General features: G+C 30.2%; 1 protein-coding gene across 8 annotated transcripts in view; it reads left to right on the top strand.

Moving 5' to 3' along the window:
* The first annotated feature begins 366 nt into the window (after positions 1 to 366).
* Positions 367 to 22,432, top strand: part of Dh44-r1 (Diuretic hormone 44 receptor 1) — a 69,138-nt gene continuing 47,072 nt past the window's right edge. For 6 of the 8 annotated variants that reach the window (XR_014424797.1, XM_083032228.1, XM_083032231.1 and 3 more), the window contains exons 1-2: positions 367 to 806; positions 2,911 to 3,127. The gene's annotated coding sequence lies outside the window, so the exon portion shown is untranslated. Of the gene's footprint in view, positions 807 to 1,688; positions 1,808 to 2,910; positions 3,128 to 13,918; positions 14,434 to 22,432 lie in introns of those variants that run through there. The other 2 variants (XM_083032229.1, XM_083032230.1) reach the window with 2 other exon arrangements.

The following is a 22,432-nucleotide window of genomic DNA, read 5'->3' as shown; positions in this document are numbered from 1 at the left end:
GAATACCGGCCATAGTCGGTTCTTATATTTAAGAATGGCTAATCCGATTATTGCTGAGACAGCGCAAACATGATCCGATTAGTCTAGGGGATTTTTTGACATGAACCGATTGAATACCACTGCTCGGTCCGATCATAAAAAAAAACACCCCAAAATACATAGTGTTCGTTTATAATGAAGTTTGTCGAATGGCCATTGATTGGTTGTCGGAAAGAAAATTTCCAAAAGTTCCCTAAAACGACAGCCAATCAGAAGTGTTATCCTAACATGGAGTCCCTATACTAGTATGTAATAAGATACCGGGCCTGATTTTTTGGCGCGCGTCGAACGCCGATCCTTTTCTACCCTAATGGCGGAGACGTAAGTAGTTTCGCGCACTTGAACTCGTCAATTTTAGCAATTATATTAACTTTTCGAATCGCGGAGAATGTAAAACTTTTCGCAGCGTGAACCTCTTTCACCGTGCGAATTGATAGCGAAGAATTTTGCGATCGCTAAAAGTCCTCGAATTCGCGTAAAATGTTCATTTTTCGTGTCGACCTTGAGTTCTTCACGAAAAGTGAACCATTTCGTGCAAACTCGACGATTTTAGCGATCCCTTAATTTTTCGCCGTCAATTATCACGGCGATAAGTTTACGCGAAGAATCTTACATTTGTGACTCGAAAAACACACATATAATTGCTGAAATCATCGAGAATTCACGCGCGTGAAATTTGTCACGTTCTCGTTATTAAGGAGAAGTGGCGCCGTTGTTCATCTTGAGCCAGAGTCCTGATGATAGACAGCAATAAAACAAAACAGCAGGTATTTATATTTTGTTCTTATATGTTTATTTGGACGTACATATGTGTACGCGCGCATATACATATATAGGTTATTATATGTACATATAATAACCTATATATATATATGCGCGCGCGCAAACACATATATACTCACACATATAGGCATAAATATTATGGATAAAAATTATCTATGAGTTTTAACATTATATATCGATGAATAAAAATGTAATAATAAAGTAATAATTAAAAATAGATGAAATATATAAAATAATATATATTATATATCAAATAACTGATAGATACGGATATATCTATTCTGACGAATTTGATGAATTTATTGTTTTTTATCTAATGCGCGCCATAAATAAATAGTTTAGCGTAATTTATAGTGTGTATTTTATATTTGTATATAAAGAATTTTAAACGGTGCAACTCAATTTCGTTTTCAAGTTTCGAAACATGATAAAAAGAATATAATAGTCCCGATTTTCACAAATTTAATTTCCTTGAACATAAAATCGCGAATATATAATAATATATTTTACGCTGCATTTTTATTTTTTTACGTACAAACAATAAAATCACTTATCGATTGCATCATCATCATAATAATAAACGCTCACATATATGAGATATATTTTTTTTAGATATTTACGAAAATTTTACTTATATAAATGAAAAATCTGTATAAGATAATTAAGCAAACTCATTTGTAGGCCAGCTATATACATATATATGTGATAGCGATATACACTTCTCTTTACGAGAAGAGTATATTAAACGTACGTAAGATGGTGCTTTATTGGTATAGTTAATATTTGATGGAGATAAAACTCTGGCGTGACCGTGATAAAATATGTTGCTCGTAAACGTCGTATATATATAATACTAAAACGAACTGTGTGTTACAAGATAACATGTGTATTAAATTAGTGATTTCTTAACAGCAACCGAGATCGGTATGATTTCGCGAAGGCGCGATACAAGTTCGATTTTTCATGTCATTGCAGTGAAAAAAATGTAAAGATTTTACAATAATTGTTGCGTTCTCGGTTGTCGCGAAAAGGACATAAAAATTATTTGTGCGCAATTACTAAGCCGAGATTATATCTATGTCGAAATTTCGTCTTCTTTTTTTTATTATAAGTTTTATTTTATTTCTTATTATAAATTAACGATTAATGATTTCAATGTTTGCTCTCATCTAATGAGCGTGTATTTTTATGTGCTCAATTCATTATATATACATATACAGCATAGGTCACGCAATTTTTAAATGAATACATTTATTGATTGATAATAATAATAAAAATATAAAGGAATAACAAAGAAGAAAATTGAACGCGGTTTATATAATAAAATATTTAATTTAACTTTTTATACTAATATATAACTTTAACTTTACTACTAACTTTACTAATGTAACTTTAATGTAACTTTTTTTTCGTGATGTAAATACATCTGTAAAGTGCAAATGTAGTTTCTCCTTTAAGTAAAATTATGATCTTTTAGAAATGGATTCTCTTTTTATTATTCTTTGTATAAAAATTAATATTGAGATAAGTTTTTCGAAAAGAGCAGATAATGCTTTACGAATTGTTTTATTATTTTTATTATATATTCTGAAATGAAACATTATTAAATATCTCGTAAAGTTTCGTTTATTTTGCTTGAATACTTGTGTATATACGCACAGAGTAATAAAAAGATTTTATAACATCCTATTTTTAGAGAACATATGTGTGCACCTGGTAATCTATACGTGTTCTTTAAATTTTATTATGCTTTTACATTGATACATAATTCAAACAAGAACGTGTATTTGCAATAAACTTCAAAGCAAAAATAAAAAAAAGAAATGTCGAAAGGGAAAGTATAATGCTTTGATGCTCGAAAGAATAAAAAAAAAAAAACAAATATATAATATACATAAGAAAAAAAAGATGAAAGGAAAAGTACAGATGCACCGCGAAAAAAAGAACAGATCTATTTACAATATACTTAACGCACATATACGCGCGCGAAAGGCAGGGAGACCTGATTGGTTGATTGACAATGAGTGTTAGAGCGCGCGCGAATTGCTCGTCAATCGACGATGTCAATTTTCCGTTTGAAATTTGCAGTTCCTCGCAGTCCGCGCCGCGTCGTGCCGCGCATGGGGGGGCAGGTGCCCTTTTTTTACCAGTTTTCAACGATCTTCTCCACGATTCGATCGATGCTGTGTCCCGAATTATGATCGTGGAAAGCTGTGTTCCTCGCTCTCCGCGATAAATCATCGCGAGTGCTAAAGCGGAGAAGGAAATCTGGTTGCAGCGATTGCAGGGAAAAATGTTTTGAAAGGTAAGCGTAAATATAAGAAAAGGGTTTTGCTTCGAAAGAGACAAAGCGATGTAAATTTGCAAATTTAAATATATTTGTTGCGACTTTTTCAACGTTATGAATAATATTACAGAGAGCGTACAGAACGTGAAAAAGTAGAGAATCGCTCTCGTGACTTTGACAAGATCTATGTTGATTAAGATAACGTTGTTTCTTCAATTCTTCAAAGAATATAAAAATTATTGAATAATATATACTTACGTTTATTTATATTTTTTTTGATTATTTTTTTCTGAGATACTTTTTTATCTATTTAAAGATTAGATATACTTAATCATTAATATTTTGCAAGAGAAATAGTTTTATTTTATTGCAATCGTATTTAAAATTTTTGGTTTGCCATCATTAATAGATTAAGATTTATACATCGCAGCATATATTATACGTTTATTGAAATTTATAATACGAGGGTAAATAAAAAAGTAAAGGGACAAATAAAGAAAAACACATTTATTTTAACCTATGTGGAAAATTTACATATCATTTTTCGACATAATCCCCACCAACATCGATACATTTGATCCACTACTTAATAAGCTTATCTGTATTTCATCCTGGAAGAAAGATTTGGGTTGGATGCGTAGCCAGTTATGCACCACTGCAATGACCTTCTCATCCAAAGAAAATTTTTTTTCTCGTAGTATTTCTTTTCTTTTTTTTTTTTTTCTTTTTTCTTTTCATCTTTTCGGTTTATTAAAAGAAGCACTATGAGGAAAAAATTTTTCTTCGGATGAGAAGGTCATTGCAGTGGTGCATAACTGGCTACGCATCCAACCCAAATCTTTCTTCCAGGATGAAATTAGAAGCTTATTAAGTAGTGGATCAAATGTATCCATGTTGGTGGGGATTATGTTGAAAAATGATATGTAAATTTTCCACATAGGTTAAAATAAATGTGTTTTTCTTTATTTGTCCCTTTACTTTTTCACTTACCCTCGTAGTTCAAGGAAACGTTAATTTTTTTCTTGAAAAATATACCTTATGTTAATCATATAATATATATACATCATAAAGTATATATATTCTGTTTGCTTCTGTTTGCTTCTGTTGAGCCTAGTTTACTAAGCTTGCAAATAAGGTTATCGAACATGCATATAAGGTTATCGAGATGAAATAAGTATTTTATCTCGTTATTTAGATAGAGATTAAATAATTTCACATAATGCACGAACAAGATATGGCGTTTTAGCGTCATTTACTCATTTTTAAAAATTATTTTAATAATAAACCGCATTCTCGTTTAATCTCAACAGTTTCCGAGATAACCAAACTTTCTCGTCAATAATAATAGCTTCTTGTAAACTGTTGATCCAACAGGTGTACTGCAAGGTCATCTTGTTGCTCAACATAGTACATATTATCAAATATGTATGGTTTCAATCGACTGTCGAGTATTATGTAAGAAAGTAAAGAAATATTAAATTAATAATTGAATCAAGAATAATTAAATCAAGAATATTTTTTTTTTTTTTTCAGAATAAAAAATTAATTAAATAAGATTATGCTGATTGAATGTAAAAAGAGGGAGTTTATGTAGAATTCTATACGAACGAAACCGTTCAAGGCTATAATAAATTAACATTGGAATATAAATTAGAAGAAACATTTCAAACTTTTAATTTTATATCATTTTCAATCTGATTTAATGAAACAAATAAATATGTAAAATTTAATAATACTAAAATAATTAGAAACTTTAAGTCATAATTAAAATCAAGATAACTCGTGTATCATCTTTGAAAAAATAATAGTAATAATGATAAACACTATATATTTATTTTTACATTCAATCAATATAACATCATTTAATTTATTTTTTATTCTGAAAAAAATTCTTCTTGATTTAATTATTCTTGGTTCAATTATTAATTTAATATATATATATGTATATATATATATTAGTATTAAGTTCGTATACTTTATCTACTGCTACACGTTTATCATTATTGCTATTATGTTTTCAAAGATGAGATGAATCTTCTTGATTTTAATTATGATTTAATTGTTTCTAATTATTCTAATATTATTAAATTTTACATATTTATTTTTGTTTCATTAAATCAGATTGAAAATGATATAAAAGTTTGAAATGTTTCTTCTAATTTATATTCCAATGTTAATTTATTATATATATATATGTGTAAAAAATAATAATCTAGCGGAAGGTAAAATATACGAACCTAATACTAATATATATGTAAATATGTGAGAGATTTAATATTGTACGAGACAGTCTGATAACATTGGGACTGAAGATAAAGATAATTGTTTTTATCCCGGAGGTCATTGGCGGGATAACTTTCTGATATTCTCTCCGATACTTTGATATTTTCTTTCAAGTTTTCCACTTACAGACATTTTCGTTGATCTCGGTGGATTGAAAGGATAAAAAAGTTCATTATGTTGTCAGCTCGAAAAAAAATCATTAAAAAACACGGAAGTATGCATTGATTCACTCGTCACTCTTTATTCATTCAACGCATCCTTGTTCATACATATACATACATACATACATACATATATGTATGTATATGTAAATGTATTTATATATATATATATATATATATATATATGTATATAAAACTGTATAAAACAAATTCAATCCGTCGTTTTCTTCCATTATTGGAACCTTCATTGAACAAGCTGGAAAATTGACACGAAATTAAAACGTATCGCAAATACTAAACGCGAATGGTCGATAAGAGAAACTTGCTACGTTTTCTATTTATGCTTTTATTTCGAATTAAAATGATATCTTCGCGAAGAAAGAATAAATACGTGAATAAATGCAACAAATTTTTTTCATGAATCAGAAATAAAATTGTATCTGACTTTTAAATGAAAATCTATAGTCTAGCTTTTTACGTTCGTAAAACAGATGACTATTTTTACAAAATGCAGAGGGTTTTAATTAAGATTCTCAGTTTTTGCCTTACATGGCTTTTCTTCACTGAAATCTTTTTTTTTTTCTTTTTATGTATAACATTTTCTCGAAAAAGAATACTATAAATGATATATTTTATTTTAATTATGCTTTAAATTACGCTTTATTTCTATAAACTCGACCTTGGCGCGAAAAAAAGAATCGAATTATTGATAATAAAAAGGATAATGTAAAATCACGCGATTATTCGTAAAGGGCATTAAATAAAAGAAGAAAAACGTTTCTAAATCGCTAAGCATTCACTGTCCTCAATTTTTTCTAATTAAAAGAAGGAATTATATTTCAGTAGGCGTGTGAAAAGACTATCGATCGCTCTTTTTATGAGCATCTTCAAGAGTCTACTGCTTTCTCATTCATCTCCCTTATCTTTCAAGTGTCAGGGTCGTTTTTAAAGAAAATCTCGGAAAAGTTCTCTCACGCATACTATCGTTCTTCTGCAAAAGAGTCTAGGTCGCGTTGCATCGATAAATAATTGATCTCTAGCAAATATCATCTAATTGATCATATCATATAAAGTAAATATACGATATGTGTCTCTCAAAATTGAATGAACAAAACTGTGCTAATAATAGACGTTCTATAAAAATGAATAAAAGAGTCATATATGTATATGGAAAATATGGGCTTAAAAATATGCTTTATTAAATGTTTAATTATAACGAAAGGGAAAATTAAAATTTTAAAATGTCGATATCTTTCTCTCTCTCTCTCTCTCTCTCTCATTCTTTTATATTTATGTTAAAACTCTTTTATTCTTTTTATATTATATGATTAATATCAATATTTTGAAATTACAATTTGAAAATACAATTCTTAATTATGCATTAATTATGCAATTATCTATATCTTATTTATATAGCTGCAATGAGCGAACAGAAACTTTAATAATGTTTAATATATATAAATATATTACAACAGCGATTTATTTAAAATAATTCGATTAAAATAGTATTTCTCGCAATTGCGCGTTTAGTCCATAATAAATTAATGCATAATTTTATTCATGTACACGTCTTCCTACACGTGGCATTTCGTGGGAAATAAATATTACGAAATAATGCCGGGGGCTCGATCGAGTCGCCGCGGACAGATATCAACGGTGAACCCAACAAAGGGTTGACGGTTCTATTCGGCAAAATTCTCGTGCGAGCGACTGACGAAAATAAATAACGAACGATCAAATATACAATATAGGTACTATGTTCTTGTGTAATATCGAATTTTCAAACTTTCTGCAATTTTGAATGCACGCCAAGCATTATTTCGCCAATCTTTTCGTTTCTTTTTTTATAAGAAATGTTTCTTGCAAATAGAGACGCACTGTTTTCCAACTAAGGCAAATCTTAGGAATTAAGGAAAGACGATGAATTTTTTCAATTCATATCTTTTAAAAACTGTCACGGTTATATTTTACAATAACGCTTATGCTATTGTAAATATATCCATCAATAAGCAAGAAACATTGAATCAACAATTTAAAATGTTATTGTAATGTACATTTTCTGAACATTTTAACATAATGTGTTATAAATATTTTTAAAAAATTACGTGAAATAGCACAATAATTTTAAATATTATAAATATATATTTTAGAGATATAGAAATATTACTCTCATGTTTTCAAATTGTGTTTAAAATTAACTTACTTTAGTAAGTTACATTACTTATTTATAATTTGTTCACAATAATACTGTATATAACGTTAAAAACAATGTTATATTTTTAAAAATCTTATATTGTCATGTCTGGTATTATTTATAAAAATTTCCAACTCATGAATTATATTTTAATTTTTATATATGTTTATAAATGAACTTTTCTCTATAAAGTTGCATGTGCATTTTGAATTATGGAAATATGTAATGTTTTAAAATACAATAATTTTTATTTAAATATTGCATCGATTTAAATATACAGAATATATCTTATGCAGTTTGTATTTTAAATAATTATACTAATATGTATAATATAATTAATTAAATATATGTTATATTAGAATTTATTTAATTAATTAATACTATATTGATTAACACGTATTAAATAACTCAATAATGCTAATTTATTTAATTATTTAATATTAATAAGTTATTTACTTATTTGATATTAATTAATTATTTATTTTTTAATATTTATAACGGATACAAATATTATGTAAATATTATAATTATTTATTTAATTTATTAAGCTATTCAAAAAACAATTATAAGATTATTTTTTTACAAATATGTGATTAGCACAGAGAGAGAGAGAGAGAGAGAAAATCTTATACCTATCTATCATTATTAAATATCGGGGATTAAAAGAGAAAATTATTAAATACACTCGTATCTTTAATCATGTATGATCAGATTCTATATTTAGCAAATACATTTAATAATATACAGATAAACAAATTTTACGATCCTGATTAAATGTTCTTTACATATATAAATCATTACTTTTTACTTGCAAATGTATATCGATCGACACTCTTTTTCTTTTTTCCATTGAGTTTTAATGTTTGCACGGATAGCTTTAATGGCAGAATTAATACCGACTTTCTCCCTTTCTCCCCCCTTCTCTCTCTCTCTCTCTCTCTCTCTTCGAAAAATATCTTAACATTTATAATATTTAACTAACGGAAAATGGGTTATTAAGACTAATATTTAAATTTAATATTTAAATAATTATAATTAAGCTTATAGTATTTAAATAAGATTAATGTAGCAAAATCTGACACTTTAATTGCAAACAAAAAATTCAGAGAAACTTCTAAAAAAACTTGCAAAAATATCTGAAAGAAAGGACGACTTTTTGAAAACCGGGACGTTTGGTCATCGTAAACCCAGTCTACTCATTTATCTCGACAGTCGACCAGTGGCTGCTGGCTCTGCGCCTTTAATCTGCGTTACGTTTCGGTCAGGGATTACCTCGGGTTTGAAATCATTCGTGTCTGTACGAAAGTCGCGTCGCGAATAAATCGTCGTTGTCCAAAAGGTGGAGATAGAATTACCGATTTTACTAGGTAAAACTTATAAATAATTCTTTCGTTAAATAATAATTAATGAAATAAAATAAAATTTAACGTAATTTTTGTTTTTAGTAAGTGTTCTTTTTATTTTTAATTTGTTAACAAGAAACAAGGAAATATACATATTGTTATATATATGTATATGTATATACCTATATGTATATATTTATTTATTCATTTATTTGTAAATCAAGCCCTTTTTCGTAGAGTACGTTTTTCTAAGCATAATAGATTTAGAACTCTGAAAATGTAGATCTGTTATTGGATAAAGGCGATATTTCTCTCTATCGAGAGATAAAAGCTGAAGCGCACACAGTTTCCTTTAAGGTTTCCATTCAGTCGCCTTCAACGTCGCGTATGTGCGGAACTAGGTTAATTTAAAACCGACGAGAGGAAAAACCCCCTGCCAACATAGTAGAATTCTCGATAGATCAAAGAGGAAAAGTTGTGTGGATTAGTGTTGAACAAAATATATTCGAATAATAATTTCAAACATCCGATTTAAAGTGTGCCTAATAGGCTAATATAGGTGTAAGTTGTTCAGACATAGCTATCTGTGTTACGCAGCACTTAAAGAAGACTTCTCGTACTTTTTGTTCAATTATTTTCCCGTGGCGAAATTAGTTTCGATGTTTACTCAAGTCTTCCTCAGTCAAGAACAACAGTCTAACTCAGTTGACAAGGATTTGAACAAAGGACACGAAACAGTTTCGTCCTTTGAGAATAATTGAATAAAATTACGACAATAAGTGTATTTTAAATATTGCATAACGTAGACACTTGCAAATGCTTGTACTATCTTATGAATATCTTCTTATTTGACTTCAACTTTTCCAAGAGAAAACCATCTCTACGAAACCACCTATAAGAAAAGCCAAAATTTACTTTCTATCTCTTTTATCTTCAATTTCAAATATATATCTATAAACGTAATTTTTTGTTTTGTTGATATATACTGTTCATACTTTGTACATTTTATTTCAAATAGGCACTTAGATTAAGTATTTTTTAATGTAATAGTTAAAAATTAAAATAATATTTGTTTTAGTGTTTTATATGAAAATCTAAATACGAAAAATCTAGACGAAGTCATTTAAAAAATTTTCCAAGAGTTATAATACAATATTTTCAAAATGGAAATATGTTAAACATATTTTTCATGAAAATTTAGTTTAAAATAAATATATGTATATTATAACGTAACGTATTATATTTTACTATACTAAGTACATATTTTAAATAATTTAAGAGTCTTAACAGTAAAATAAAGGATAAAGTATTGAGCGACGCATTTTCTAAATGTATAATTAGATAGAAGTGATAAAAAGAGAAACTAAGATATAAAATAATTAAAATACTTGCAATCTCAGAATCTTAATTTTAAGACACACATTCTATTAAACAATCTTTCTAATTTTTTGTATTTAGGATCTCAAAATATCGTACTAGTTGATCCTTAATACTTCAAATCTGTCATGCTGTCTCGCGCGGCAATATAGCTGTCGATTAACGTAGAAGTAATTTTCAGCATTTTTCTAGCCAAATATTTTACACAAACTTGAACTGGGAAAAAAGTGAACATTTTTCATCCTTTATGATTTTATTTTGTTATTTGTTAGTACGCGGATTGATTTGTTTCATTTTATTGCGGAATATTCGTCAAATCTTTGACGTGTATAGTGATACATGAGAGACATTTTTCATTTTCATTGACATTCTCTGAAATAGAATATTTTAATATAGATAAATGAAACAATTTTATATATTTTTAATTCTAAAACATTTCTATTTGAAGGAGGAATAGTGGGAGAAAAGTTTTAAAAGAGTATAAATTTTATTAAATAAAAAAATTAAAGAAACCATATACATATATGTAATAAAAAATATGATGAAAGTTTGACATATATAAATACTATTTAAAAATAGAATTATAACTCATTTTATTTATAAGAGTAGTGTACGCAGGACACATGTAAAGAATACAGAATGTTTCAATCATCACAAACGTAGCAACCCCGAAACAAAGATAAACAAAAGTTTTTCATAAAAACGATATTTGAAAAAATTTTTTTATAATGAAATCGCTTGTTTAAGCTTTCTTGAATTTTAAATAATAATTTTAAATTAAAATTTTTTATTTTGTCCAGCATACACGTGCGTTATTTTCGCTTGTGTGTCAATCGCAAACTGTTTTATAAGTTTATTAAAAAAAAATCTAGCACTGAATTAGCAATTTTACATATCCCGTAAGTCCTTGTATTTTATACATCTCTCTGACGTATTCTCATGAATTCTTCTGCATCATATATCATGTTATGGCTAAACGCGAAGATGGTCATATTTGTCGGCGGATGTAAAGATTTAATCCGTTATGGTCGTCTAGTTTCCGTTTTATGTGCAGCGAGCTAAATCAGGCTATAGTGCAACGGGTTAATTTAACTCGACTGTTACGTAAGCAAGATAGGGTGTAAATAGAACAATTTATAGGGATACCCGATACATCGTTTTACTGCAGTTTGTCAAACTTAGTTAGAATCAGTTGCACCAACGCTATTCTAACGGTTAACTTTGCTTAAGTTTCTATAACTAAACCTTTTGTATAACAATGATTATGCAAATTCTTTTTTACCATTTACAAGACATCCCGGTATTTGATAATAAGTTTCATATATAAGATGATATTACTCTTGTCGAAGAAATTGAAATTATCTTTGTATCAAAACTTTATTGACTTGATATATTTTGATTAAATTTCAATCTGCTGAATTTGAACAAATAAAGTTATACTGCGATTGAGTAATGCAGTAATAATTTTGAGCAATGAATCTCCTATTAAAAAATGTGATAAAGCTTTTTATTTCACAAATAAATAAATTAAAAAGAACCGCTCCAAAACTGTCCTGTGCTTTTTTTTTTCTTCGCCACTGAACTTTGTACTTAATAATCAATTTAATTAAAATATAAAATGCCATGTAGAGTCCATATATCTATTATTTTTATTTCATATCGAATCAGTCTCACACAGCTGCTCATACAGTGCGATCAACGTATGAATGGAGTGATCGATAGATGTATAAAAGAGAACTCTGTTAATCCACAGATATTACTCTCGCAAGAAGAAATTAATCTTCCAGCTGTGACGAAAAACATGATATGCGCGAATATTGACAGGATGTAATTGGGGGAGGATTTTAAAAATACTACTGCTAATTGAAGTTTTAAATAATAATTTGAACCAACACACATCGATTTTGAGCTTCACATTTTTTCGTTCTTTCGACGTAACGTCTCTCATCTATTTGATATATATAATCTCAAATCTATTCGAATCCATCGCGTTTCTTTTTTCGCAAAGCTTTTTTTTATATTCAATATTTTGTATTTCACTTCATTATTCACGAGATACGACGAGAGATAAAGTCATGATTCTGCGCGAGAAAATAAGTCGAGAATGAAAAATAAAAATGTCTTATACGAGAATTTTATCCGATCGGTGTGTTTGTGTATGGGGATCTCTTCAGTTACTATTTTCCCTCTCGGGGAGGAAAGGGAGGGAGGAAGGGAAAGGGATGACGGCGTTTTTACGACAACCCCGTTGAGATGATCGTACCGCGGATACAATGTCCGGAGCGGCGGTGAAAAACCGCGAACGCAAATGCGCGGTAGCGCATGCTCGTGTCCTGTACTCTGTATTCGCGCTCGCTAGTAACAGCTCAGTCGTCGTCATCGGTGCTCTAGGTACCGGTACCTAGAGAAAATCCATATCAGAGTCGCCTCCGAACGCAGTATTGGCAGAATTAGACTTACAATTAGTATCGGTACTACCTTCTAAGAGACCGAAGCTGTACTTGGACGGCTCAAAATTTAATCGTCTTATACATATAGATTCTTATTATACCGGGTGTCCCATTTTGAAGGACCCACTCAAATATCTCAGAAACACTGCGTTAAATCAAAAAATGTTTCCTACAAAGTTGTAGGGTTTCGAGGGGGACATAACATAGTAATATTCATATAACCTTGGGCGGCGTCTCCAAGGTCAAGTGAAGGTGAGAATAAATTTTTTAAATGGAAACCCATATTTTTTATTATAACATCTTTTTCTACTAATTAATTTGAACAACTTTTATCTGAAGCATTTTTTATTTTCTTCAAAATTCATTCTCACCTTCACTTATGGTTAACCTTCACTAACCTTGGAGACGCCGCCCAAGGTCAAATGAATATTACTATGTTATGTCCCCCTCGAAACCCTACAACTTTTGTAGGAAACATTTTTCAATTTAACGCAGTGTTTCTGACAATGAGATATTTGAGTGGGTCCTTTAAAATGGGACACCTGGTATGTATAGAGGGTTTCTATAAAGTCTGCTGTTACCCTTATATTTCGTAAACGGTTCAAAATTATAAAAAACCGCGAAATACATCCCCTCCAACTTTCTTAAAAGAGTAGCCCCTCGAAATGTTCGTACACGTATTTCGCGGATTTTCATAATTTTGAGCCGTTTGCGAAATATAAGGGTGACAACAGATTTGATAGAAACCCTGTATATGTTCGTTTTTTGCGATAAGAAGTGGCGATATAAATAATAATCCCTTGTGGTCCCTCCGGACGAAACTCGAGCCTTTAAAATAGAAGCGTCCCGAGAGACGTTATATATATAAAATATAAAAAATGATGGTCGTATCAACTAGTCTGACAATACTGCGCGGACGCGGCCGCCGCGAAGTCGACTTCGCCATCGGCGTCGTCGCGCAGAACCGCGCGAGGTGGTGGTCCGGTAGTGGTCCTCGTCCTGGAGCACGTGCCGCCGGCTGGCAGTCGCGTGTCATCGGCTGGCCGGTAGACGCAACGACAGTAGAAATTACAGAGGAAATTAAAGATTATTATTCTTTCGCAAATGAAAGAAAAAGAGAAAAAATCGGGCTAACGTACACGCGCGATATAAAATTTCTTTTCGCGAAAACGCGCGATGATAAACTCATCTCTGTTGATGCATCGCATACGTTAAATAGCGCGATGATATTGTATCGCGATGCGGAGGCTATTGAACGTGAAAAAAACACGTGTCGCATAAAGAATTCATTCTTTACCGGATCATCGTTGAGGGTTACAGTCGGCGAAGGAACGATACCGGAAACGATTATATTTACGAATGTGATCACCAAGGTATACGGTATAAAATAGTGCACCGTTTTAACCGCAACGTTTTACGATAGTGCGCGATTGTATCGTGGTGCAGCTATATTTCACGATTATCGCCGAACGAAACCGCTCGCCGGAAGGATTAAGGATGGTCATCCGTACTGACGGTAGGATATCGGAAACATTTCAATGGCATCTCAATGATAGGTATTAGGTGACTGCAAGGCTATATAGAAACATACGCAATTGCTCTCTGTTTTATAAAATTATATTTTTTTTTATCAAATACTCACACAAACAAATAAACTATATTTTCAAGAGAATTTACATATAAACGTTAAAATGAGATATATTTGTTATACATTGTTGTTTGGATCGGTTTCGGATAAAAAAATATCGTAAAATATTTTTTACAAAAATATTATTTCGTTCGTTTCGAAAATACATAAAAATATATGTAAAATTGCACTCACAATACCTTTCACTGATGTCGATTGGTTTCTCAAGGAAACATCTCCGTGTAAGATACAGCTCGCGCGAAACTGTTACATTACAGTATTTGTTGTTACATCGTAGTGCAACTGTTGCAGTAACTGCATTTCGCACATTGTTCACAGCTGGAGGATTAGCTCTTTGTGCTCCTCGAAACGCATTCAATATAGTGATTCACCACGAAACTCTCCAAACATTCGATGGTCTGACACAACGATAAATTAAATTATATTTACAAAGAAATCATATTCCCTTTGTAACGTTTATAGAATTTTTAAAATAATAAAAGTCAACTTTAATGCTAAAAAAATTTTCGAAGATAAAGAAAAAAACTGAAATTTAATCTGAAATACCAAGAATTAACGCGACTCTGAATCAAGTATGGTTTCGTTCTTAAATATAGGGTTTTTAGTATCATCAAATCGCGATTCCAACGCGATTATATTATAATGCGATTACTTCGAATACGCTGCTGATAAAAATAAATTTTTCGCGATTCTACAGTTTCTGAAAAAAATTAAACTCAGCGCACGGTGATTTGCAAATAAATTAAATCCCCCGCATACTTCTCCATATATTGATGCAAGAAGATTTTATCTCAATTTTATTCAAGATTAATATGTAGCCGGAGATGCGTTATATGTAATTACGTTTATTACACTTGACATTAGACATTCAAGGGAAATTTAATTTATTCGGGCCATCCCTTACACAATGGATTAACATGTACGCGCGCGCGAATAAAATTTATTGATTAATCAAGCCCCCATAAATTGGCCAATTATTTTTTTAAAACCGTCATAATCCCTTTCTTTCGCTCCGTCTCGGGAGATATAAATTCGCCCATGTGCACTTTTATAGACCCTCGAAGGCATCGTCGAAAGGGTTAAATTGCCGATAAATCCCTCGCTGACTGCGCCGCGCAGTAATCGCTTTTAAATTAGCGTTCCGGAACTCATTCCCAGAGTACGAAGTAACGCGTCTCTCGCGAAGATTACGGAAGCTGCGAGAGGCTGGTTATAGCTCGTCTCGAGGATTAGGAAAGAATATGTGTCCTCGTCGTGTGGATAAAACTAAGATGGAGAACGCGGTCTATTCCGCGTATATATAAGGGAGTTACAGTTTCTAATGCAACTTAAGCCGCGCGAAACTTATTTGCAGAAACAAGTTTACTTACTCGAAAATTCGATTAAAAGGAATTGTTTCTATTTAATTTCGGTAAAACACATTATCTCTATAATTTTAAGAAGATGTCAACTGTTGAATTAAGAAGAGAGAGACAGAGAGTAGCAAAAACAGAGAAATTGATAAGTGGAGATTTACACAAAAATAAAATTATAACGTGATAATTTAATAAATTTTATAACGTCAATATGTTTTACTTTTCTTGCATGTGTGTTTTAATATCTTTTATGAATTAATATTATTAGTATATCTTTTATAATTTTATTAGTAAATTGTACGTTTTTATAAAAATTATTATGGAATTATAGCATCATGATTTAATAAGTTTTTTATAACAGTTTCTATTTCTTTTGTGTGTTTCAATATCTTTTTTAAAAAGTACTCTCTGTAAAAACAAAAACACAGATAGCGGAAGAGAAAAATTCGCATTTATTTACTTTTGTTATTAAACTAGTGTATCTATATTTGAAAACAATCTATATCTATTGAAAACAAAAAAAAACAGTTGTCACAGAATTTACATCGCAATAAAAAAATCTGATACTGAGTTTTTATGCAAATTGTGCGTATTTTTTTAAAATAAAGTGTCTAAAAATATCAAATATCGAATATAAAATATCTGTTGTTTTATATTTGAAATTTTTAAGCTGTTTCTTTCTCTCTCTCTCTCTTTCTTCATTATTCGTATTTATATATTTAATTTATTTCAAAATTGCGCGTCTACGATATCTTGAATTCTTGAGGCTCTTTTACAAAAAAATTTAACATTATCTTTCTGAAATATGAATATTATATCTTATTTAAAGAATATTTATTCTTTAAATTAGATTGCGAACGAAAGGTATTTTTAGATGCTGTTTTCTGCCGAGAAATCTCTTGTAACTCTTGTAACTCTTTTGCTACGAGTTTCACGAAAACAAATGAGTTTCTCCGATAAGAAGATCTTATCATCGCCTTTGCGTTATAAATTTGTCATGACAGTTAACTGATATTTCGCGAAAAAAATTACAATTTTTTTGCATTTATAGGCGTGGTTTTTGTCAATTCTATTTAAAGCAAAAATCGGATGTTGGGTTTTTTTTTTATTGAAAACTGAAATAACTTTGTTTACTAAAATTTAATTGGACGTTATATCTTTTCGCGGTTTTTCAAAGGCCCTTCTAATTGAAATCGCAGACACGCATTACTGCTACATTGTATATTCGTTTAAGCATATCAAGTTAGTTTTATCGAAAAAGACACCTGCACCAGTTAAAGGTGAATAATATGCTCGTGCGGTTTCCCGAGGGGAGAAGGTCAAACGACAAAAAAAAATCGACAAAAAAAAAAGAGAAAAAGTGAATCTGCGAACGAGTTCAATACTGATTCGGTAAACGAATACGTTCGGTAAACGAAATTTTCTCGAGGCCTCGCCGAGAGAGAATCTGGCTTTTCGCGAATTAAACGTGAGCGTTTGCGAACTTTTTGCGACATCGTTCTGCTGCTGATTCTGTCAGTCAATATCGCAAAAAATACTAGTTATATACATATATATATTGTGTGTGCATATGTATACAGGATGTTTGAGAATCGCATCATCTGCTAATGTCAGATTTTTAAGATTATTTAGAGATGATTTTTTGTCAACGAAAATATCAAAAGATTAATAATTTCCAATTTATAAGTTATTAAAAAAAGAAAAGCTTTTGCAAATTAAATTTTGTATAGAGTTAAAAAATTAACAAAATTACTTCTTCAATTAATTTCAAGTGGAATTTACTTTAATAGAATTTTAATTTAAGAAAGAATTAGAATTTTAATTACAAAGATGAAATGGTAAATATTGAAATGATCCCCAGAATCTGTCATTAGCAGGTGATGCGGTGACACTACTGGGACACTCTGTACACACATACATACACAGATATACATATATACAATATTTTGTCAAAATTGTTTGACAAAATTAGATTATATAAATTATAAATTATATTACATTAATTTAAGTTTATCATGTGTTTCTAAGGTGTGATAATCAGTAATGATGAAAACTTAATATTTAACACGGGACATTCGATTACCCTGTAGATACTATACCTTTGCCCTATATCTCTAAAATCACTATTCTGGAGTAAGAGAGGTACCTTCCGGATAATGGGAGAATGCGTTGCCGCAGTCTCCTGTAGGAGTGACTATTGCTATTGATGGTCGATATTATTGATTTCGAGCATTCAGAGAGGTTCGCCTAACAATTCCGAAGTGGGATCTTCGTGGACTAAGAGCTCCGTGCATGGTGGATGATCGTAACCGTTTGACAGTCTGATCGTAACCGTTTGTCAGCATCTCTGATCGTCTTGTAATCTTGTACTTCAACGCGAGAAATTGCGGAGAAGCTAAGTCGATGCTTATGTCATTCGACAAATCCCTCTCTTGTAAAAAAATATATCTAAAAACACGACATTTATTTCAATCGAATATTGAATCGTTTTCAACACGCTTAAACTTTTTCAGTTACCTTCGCTGTAGAGATTATTTTATATAAAATATCGAAAAGCACGTGATGGTATATTTAGTCATTTATAGATACATATACGTATGTCTAATAATTGTGTTATAAAAGTGAATATAAAATATGTGGCTCTAAAATTTTGTGTATGTTAAATTATATATATATATATATATATATATATATATATATATTAAGCTAAGTAAACACACACATTAACACGCAATAAGATTTAAACTTTTTTTTTATTGCAAGGGTAAAATATCAAGAAAAAAGCTATTACATGAAATTATGTATTTCGTTAATTTCAAATTATGCAATATCGTTTTCGTTTAAATGCCGCTTGTCATACTACGTTCAACATTTCCACGAAAAGGAGTGGAAAGGAAGACTCGAGGGATGTCGAGGATTAAACACGACCCTAGTTTAAGAGGGCAATTCAATGATCTTGAGAAAACGCGTGAAGAGGTTGACAGCTTACGTAGCTCCTTCGAGCTTTTGTAAAAAAAAAAAATAATAAAAAATAAAACAAAAAAAATTTTTAATCGAGAAATTCTAAGGAAATTTTTCACGCATGGAGATCTCGTGTCGTAATTTTTTTTTTTTTTTTTGTAAAAAGCGTAGAAAAGTTATCTTTCTTTCTGGATGTGAAAGGGATAATTACATGTCAGAATACAGAAAATGCCTTTTGACTCTTGGTTCACCTTTCAAAGATAAGCATGCGTCGGCGGATAAAAGTGCTGACGTATAATATTATTTTAGTAAATCGTGAAACACTGTGAATTCGTAACCGATAAGTTGGGAGAACGTGACGTCGAAACGTCAATGAGATGCACAGTAACAACACGCACGTGCACACATCCTCCTTTAATTAAGCAAAATATACATCCTAATAAAGAGAGAGCAGACCACACTTTCTTATTTCGCTTAATGGCAGCTTCTATTATTGAGAATTTTCGTTTTATCATTAATATCTCCCACGAATTTATTAATACATAAATTGAGACGTGAGAAAATTGAAGTCAAATAAAATTTGACCGAAATATTGAAAAAAATTAGATTTATTTTAACATATTTTTATATTTATATCTGTCCGATAATTAATATCTTGTATGTACGTTCGAAAAAATTCTCTCTAAATTATTTAAGATAATAAAAATAAATTGTTATAGTTTACAAAAGTTCTTCCATTCAAAGTGGTTGAATTATTATACAGTTTACTTTGTATAATGGAGTAACTCGCGAAAAAGATTTCTTTGTCTGTTACACGAGAACAGTTTCAACAATAGTGAAGTTTGAGTAAACTTAACGGGAAAAATCTGTTAGGACTTTTTGTTGCACGTTACACGAAAATTATCTGAAACATCTGACATGTACGTTCTATATATGCGGAAACTTTCTTGTGTGAAAAGTTTAACAAGTATATGTACATATATACGAATCCCAGAGGTCCGCGACGATTTATAGAACGCTTTCAGTCTGTAATTTAGTCAGTGACATCCGAGAAAACATTTCGTGGTCGCATTTAACGCTATTAAAGTCCCTTCTTCTCTTATCCTCTTACTGTAATCTTTCACACTAAAAGACGAGAGTAACCGTGTACCGAGTTGTCGATATAGAGGCTGTAAACTCAAGGACGTATCGAAGTTTCTGCGAGGAAATTCTTAGCATACCGTTCTTCGGATATTGCATGAAAAAGAGTGACAGAAATGCAGGGTATACAGTATGTTTTGTATAACGAACGTGAAAAAATTTCGACAGTTTGTCATATTTTGAGTGACAACTATATGTATATTGCATGGACATGTTTTTACTCTGAAAGTGATATAAATTTAAATTAAAAAAAGAAAAAAAATATATATATATACATTAAATTTATATCACTTTCAAGTACCTATACATTAAATTTATATCACAAAGTTAAAGACATGTCCATGCAATATGTAGTTGTCACTCAAAATGACAAACTGTTAAAATTTTTATATATATATTTACTTTTAAAAAAGGCTTTAAAAATGTTAAATCAATACTATTATTGAATATATCAAAGTTTTCTTGAAAACTTTTAATTTTTTATTATTTTTATTATCTTTATTGCTTCTTTTCCATGATGCCAATTGGTTTTTTGCGATGTGGGCAACTGTCATCACATAATTTTATTTCTTTAAAAAAATAAAAATTTACTTTAATAAATATTCAATACTTTAATACGCTTACGAAAATGCGAAAAATTATGCATATCTTTAATATCTTTAATTACGCTTTATCTAAAAAAATACTTATATATCAAAACATAAATTTACTTAGATTATGAAAATTATAATATATTAATATGTTATAATGTCTTATCTGCGATTAATATTTTTTGACAGAAATCAGCTGATAACTGTCAAAAATATTAAACGAGTTTAAATTATTACAACATATTATTTAAAACTAATATTATTATTTTTTGGCTAGAATTGGTCATCGATTTTTCGGGCTTAGCTTTGAGACAGATATTGAACCTACCTTTTGTTGATCCTGGCCGTATTCATCTGACTACATCTAGCCAATTGACCTATTAGAGTTCGAGGAAAGAGAAACACTTTTTTTATTACTAGGTTAATTATCATCGCTAGTAGATTACGTCAGCGCAAATGTTTTATTCTCCTTATCGTGCGACCTTACGATCGTTCGTTAAAGAGAAGTTTATTTTAATATAATTTTATTTCAGCTGATATATAGAGTTGATATATAGAGCTAATATATAGAGCTAAGTTATCAATCAAAATTAATTAATCAAATTTTTTAAAATAATATAATTTATAATAAAATAAAATAAATTTATATATTAATAATAGAATTAATATTAGATAAATAAGATAAATAGATAAAATCTGAATTAAAGTATTTTTTATCTTTCCCTAATTTATGCTTTAATTTACTGTATGATTTAATTTAAATATGAATATGTTTCAATGCATATCAAAAGCATCTACTAAAAGTCATTTAGTCTAATTCATTCTAGCCCATCTATTTTAAGGCAACAGATTTATTTATTTACAATCTACGATCTGCATCTACGAATCTGTTACCTCTAAATGAAATAAAAAGCTATCACTCATCAACCGATATGCAACAGCGGAGTTGATGATATTGAAGTTGATCCGTAACATACAAATGAAGATCCCAATTGCACAATAGCCCAAAATAATAATTAATATTTCAAAATTTATATCTTTATATTTTTATATTTATATAAAAAAACAAAAATAATAATTTTATACATTCTAAAGAAATTATTCTTTTCAAGTAGAAACTTTCAAAAGGATTATAAATTATATAAAAAATGTTTTCTCTAATTTTCGCTCATTTAAATTATTCAAATAAGCGAACCAAATTAATGCGATTTTAAATAACTAATATATACAAATAATATATAAATAATAAATTCTCTCACCTCAAGGTTGCTCCGCTGACGCCTGATGCCTATCCTAGATGTTTCCCTACTCTCGAGTCATCAGAATCCCGTCGACTCGCACATTTTAATGACAAAAGTCACTTGGACGCGCGATACTTTGCACGGCACTTCCGCACTTAAAAGCGCGATACCTGGCACGGCACTTCCGCACTTAAAGGCGCGATACTTTGCACGGTACTCTCGAATTTCGTGATCGCGAAACAATATGCCATTTCTCGCTTCAACGGCGTAACTTAGCAGAAGAAGACGATATCGATAGGGTTGACGTGAATGTTCGCCCGACTTTTGTCTCAGAGCATATTCGGATCTCAGATGACTCGAATTCGCTTGTTAGACACACAAAGCTTTGCTTTGCTATCGACTTATAGACCTTATGATATCGCAGAAATCGTGCTAACAATAAGTTGTCTCGGCCAGATGTCTCATCAAGATGAAATATGTGTTTTTTCAAGGTGCAGGAAAAAAAGAGATCGTAGTGTTCGAGATTATCCATAAAGACATATATAGCAACATCATTGATGTATGGTGTATGTGATAAGAG

Source organism: Prenolepis imparis, unplaced genomic scaffold (genome assembly GCF_030444845.1).
Source record: "Prenolepis imparis isolate NDT839.2.m4 unplaced genomic scaffold, iyPreImpa1.0 SCAF_2, whole genome shotgun sequence".
NCBI lineage: Eukaryota > Metazoa > Arthropoda > Insecta > Hymenoptera > Formicidae > Prenolepis > Prenolepis imparis.
The sequence above is the reverse complement of the archived record's forward strand: the minus strand, read 5'-3'. Positions and strand labels throughout refer to the sequence as shown.